Source organism: Montipora capricornis, chromosome 10, assembly GCF_036669925.1.
Source record: "Montipora capricornis isolate CH-2021 chromosome 10, ASM3666992v2, whole genome shotgun sequence".
NCBI lineage: Eukaryota > Metazoa > Cnidaria > Anthozoa > Scleractinia > Acroporidae > Montipora > Montipora capricornis.
Genome location: NC_090892.1, coordinates 42,691,264 through 42,696,263, shown reverse-complemented (window position 1 = coordinate 42,696,263; position 5,000 = coordinate 42,691,264). Strand labels below are relative to the sequence as shown.

General features: G+C 36.4%; 1 pseudogene; it reads left to right on the top strand.

Annotated features, from left to right (window-relative positions):
• LOC138020862 (uncharacterized) overlaps positions 1 to 5,000 on the top strand; it is a 12,471-nt pseudogene that overhangs the window by 3,766 nt on the left and 3,705 nt on the right.

Sequence of the window (5,000 nt, the reverse complement as noted above, 5' to 3'; positions counted from 1 at the left end):
AGCCCAAAAATTTTGTGGCCTATCGCTTACTCATCAATGACATCAATCACTCATTGATGTAATTGATTACGTATTGATGTTGTTGATTACTCATCGATGACCCATCGATTACTCGTCGACTATTATACTGGGCACAAAAGACACATTTCTGGCTTTCTTGTTCCACTTTTTTTGTTTGTGATTCTTTTATCTGTGTTGGACATATTTTTCTTTATGACTGGCATTCCTGTTGACGAAATTATGCCTCCACAAAAGGTCAAATGACCTTCCGGCATTTTGAAAGGTGAAGTGCTAATCAGAAATACACTCAGATGATGCTTAATTGTGCAGTGTTTCACTTTACCCAACTCTTTATTTAATAACAAAACAACTGAACAAAAACCAACCACTCTGAAAATGAAACTAACAAGTTACCTGACAAGAATCATGTAGTATACATGGTTATTACCGGTTTTCACTGCCTTTATGAATGTTTAGGATACTTTTCTTTAGGCCTAATTAGGCCTAAGGTTAGCTTTTATGAAGGTTTAGGATACTTTCTGTATGGGTAAAACAATGACCTGTGACCTGTCACCTGCGTTTTGTACCTGCCGCTCTGAGGGGCACAAATATGGTGGCCGGAAGCTAACAAAAACTAAATCTCAATTTAAAGAATGATAATTCCTTATTTTTTATGACGTCACATGAAAACCAAGAATAGAAAACCAAGAATAAGCAGTTACATGTACATTACACACCGGAACAGCTGCAAGCACTTTTGCTTTTTGTGCTTTTGTCACATGGAACAATGATATTGTTACATTGTTGTGGCCTGTACAAACTTGAGTATTAAATATTTAGACTACAAATTCTGTTTTTTTTTTTTTTGCCTTTCAGCTAAACATGATTCCTTTAGCTTTTAAGAGGTGTTTTACATGTAGAACCACTATTGTCATATTTTTGGCAGGTGTCTGTTTCATATATTACATGTTCTATTTTTTCATTCTTTTCTTTCTCTTCTGCTTCCTTCAATTTCTTTTGTTGCATCTCCCATCTGTGCTGGTGGCCCTCGATTTCTGAGAGAATTTTGTCATTGAGTAAAAGAGTGCCTTCAGAAGATGGAGTTGCTGGAATTTTTTGGACAAACTGAAAAGAGTCCAGAAAGGTGTATTTTTGTGAATGGGACATCGTGTTTGAAATCTTTGTAGAATTTTCACAGGCCAAGCTACAAACAAACGAATTAACCACCAGTCTAACACGGTCCGTTTTCGATATTTTGCAATCAAATCAATGCCTAATCAATTCAATCAACGCTGATCGATGCAATCAATGACCAGTCAATGACCAAACATTTTGCGGCCTCTTGATTAGTCATCAATTACTCATTGATCATTGGCAATAATCATGTGCCCAGTGTGTCTGTAAAAGCTGTAATATGTTAAAGAGCCCAATTTTATCTTTGAGCATGATTTTAAACGAAGATCATGGGTTCAGTAAGACTCAACATCTAAATTACGACTGAATGACTCAAGGTAAATTTTTCCAAAAATGTGTCATATAAGGTTTCACAAGACAGTTGAATGAATTTTTCAAGTTCAATATAAAAGAGTTACTGTACTACTTGTAGAGAGAAGAGATGCATTTAGATACGTACATGTATGGATTATTAATCACTCCTAGCTCAGCTAAGTAAATTTATTTTTGTAATCTACCCCTGCACAGACTTAATTTGTCTGGATGATGATGATAGTTGGATAGATGACAATGAACTGCCATTTGAGGAACCAACAGACATTAATAAACCACAAGGTAAAGTTTTGTCACAACTACATGTACAGTATTTCACAAAACAACAAACACCCAAGTATTTTACTAATAGATTCACCTCATTTATTGTAATTGCAGATTCACAGTGGTTTGTTTCAAGTGTCCAAGGGAAAACAATTTTTTTAGATGTATCAAAATCAGACACAATGTTGTCAAGAGTAGTTCAGTGGCTTCAGAATGTGTCAAAGGCTTCTGTTAAGTCATTCCTCAACAAACATGTGGACATTATAATTACTGCTAGAGAGGAAACTACTAAGAAGGGATCACTTAAAATAGCGAGTCAAAAGCGAAGTGCCTTGATGCTAGGAATGGCAACCAAGGCAAAAGGACCTACATTTTCTGGAACTTCCTCAATTTTCAAAATTGCTAGTACTTGGAACATGAAGATTTTGAAATATGTAGATGTCATATCATGTATGAACAAAAGTCCTTGTGCTCCAACTAGACGGTGCACACAAGTTGCAGAATATAAAAAGGGCTATATTTATCGTCTTTGTTCACCGTTCCTTAAGATCGAGGACCACTCAAGGAAATACAGGCCAGAGTTTGTGGAGATGAAGTCTTTCCCTTACCTAGACTTAGATACTGAAGGGACAACATCCCCATTTGATACCTGGTTTAGGGAAAATTATGCCCTCTCTAAATAGTGATGTGATAATTATGACATTCGCGGTCATTTTGTCATTAGAGGTTTAGCCTTCATAGAAGGCTGTTTATTATGCTAAGCATTAAGTGTGAGGCAGAGGCACGGAGCTTGATATTAGATACATGTTGCAAGGGTAGGGGGTAAGGCAAGGGGAAAAGGAAAAAAACTTAGTTGCCACTCTCGTGCTCTAGCTCTTCTCACCACCTTTTAGCAGCTAGCAGGTCAGCGTGATGATAAAGGTTTCAAAGTTTTACATCTGCATGTTTGAAAAAAAAAAATGCCCAAGATGTTTTTAAATTGTGAGAAAGTTTATGGTAAATTATTGTCTTATGAGTGGTTTTCCAAATCCTCAAAATCTTGCACTGACTTGTAACCTTAATACTGTACCTTTCAAAAAAATTGGCACCCTCATCACGTGAATCAATCTTACCAGGTGATCAGTGAATCCATGACCTACAACAAGGGACTGGGATGAGCATTAGCATTAGCATGCCAGCTAGAAGTGGTTAGTCTCTAAAGTTACATCAGGAATTCTTTCAGAGAAAATACATGGTAGAACTTTACATACAGTAGTGTTTTCAACACCAAATATTTTCTAGTGTAGTTGCTTGTTTTAAACACCAGGTAAAGGGCCAGACTGCTAAGACTTGTTAGACTGGCTGGCAATCCTGTATATTATGGACAGGAAAGGATGCCTTTTATAGTTTTTTTAGTGAAAAACTTGTTACTTGAGTGGAATTGATTTGTACAGCTTTTTTAATGATGCAGAGTCATCCAGCTTTTAAAATAAAGGTAGATTGTATCCTCATAATGACTAACTTTTGGTTATGGTACTGTAATATATGATATAATATGTGCATTATTTCCATTCTCTTCCATATTTGGCCTTTGTCTAGGTACTGTAGAGAATAATAATTATAATAATTATTAATTACCTCAATCCTCTGACTTCAAACAATCTGTTAATTCTTCAAAGTGTGAAAAAAAAAGGTTCATCATGCTAGCGAAAGAATACATTATCACATGTTGATTTGTTGTTGTAAATTCTCATTGTTAGATGTGCGTCTCAGACGAGATGAAGAAATTTTATGGGTCCTCACTCAAATCTGCTGTGAAAAGAGGTGCATGAGACACTTGTCTATTGAGGACTTGAAATATGCAGAGAATAGGAAGCAGACAGGAAAGCAAAACTATTTCCTAGAAATCCTCCATCAACAAAGCCAACTCAGTGAATCTGGAGAATATGAAACTGTATTCTTTATACATGGAAAAGGTGTATGTCGTGTAGCATGGCTTCAAGCACACAATTTGAGCAAGGAAAGTTTTCGTCGCATTATGAAAAAGTTTAAAGATGGTGTCACAATGGTTGAGCATGGTAACAAGGGAAGAAAGTCAGTAATGAGCAGGACAGCAGAGTGCATTGCTTGGTTGCAGTTCTTTGTTAACTGTATTGGAGACCACCAACCAGACAATGGTGGTATTCATCTGCCATCATGCTTCAGCAAAAGCGATATCTACAAAAAAATGCTGGAAGAAAACAAAACTCTCAACCAACCAACCATATCGCTATCTCACTTTTACAGTCTCTGGGACAAGCACTTTAGCCATGTCATTATTCCTAAGGTACTCCAAATTGTTCAATCAACATTCCAGTCGCCTCTCACAAGTAGTGTTCATATTTTGAGTGCATGAAAGTCATTTCAGTTTGTTCTTGTGTTGATCTCACCAATTTTCTCTCTTAGTTTTGAGCTCATGAAAGGTGTACTTTTTTCTGTACATGCACTTAGTTACATGTTGTTGCCATGCTCATTTAAAATTCCACAGGAGAATCGCTTCACCAAGTGTACAGATTGTACAAGGTACAAGCAAGAAAAAGAAAAAACTGTGGACAAAGCTAAGAGAGCCCAGATTGATCACTTGCTTAAGCTTCAGCTTGAATTAGTCTGGTAAGCAACATTTTTGACAGTATCAAGAAGTAAAATGAAGCAATATCTACTGTCAGTGATTGGATATGATAACTTTAATAATTCGAAGTTGGCTATAAATATTAATTTTACCTAGTACATCCTGTACTGCAGGATAAAATTAATGTGAAAAGGACTCGGCTTTTTCCCATAGCACTTTCTAGTAATATTGGACCATTATGGATTGTTAATATAATTATGTCGCACAGGCGCTTTGTGCCAATTAATAGTATTGTTGCATACAGCCACTGCAGTATTCTTGACTAAGGAGAAAGTGTAAGGAGAAAGTGTAAGTTAAAGTTCTTAATTCAAGGGAATTCAGTGCTGAATAGGTGTCTTTGTATGCCATGTAATACAGACAATATTTCGCATGCCTTTTTATCTTTAAATTGTTTAATTTTGCAGTATTACTGCTGTATGGAATACTTGGAAATCTTACTGATGTGTTGTTGTGCATGACTTCCCCAGGCAAGAAAGACGAGTCTACTATCTTCACCGCTACAAGGCAAGAAAATTTCCTTGTAAGTACATGGCCAACATCGCTGATGGTATGGATCAGCACACAACAAACATTCCAAGTGTAC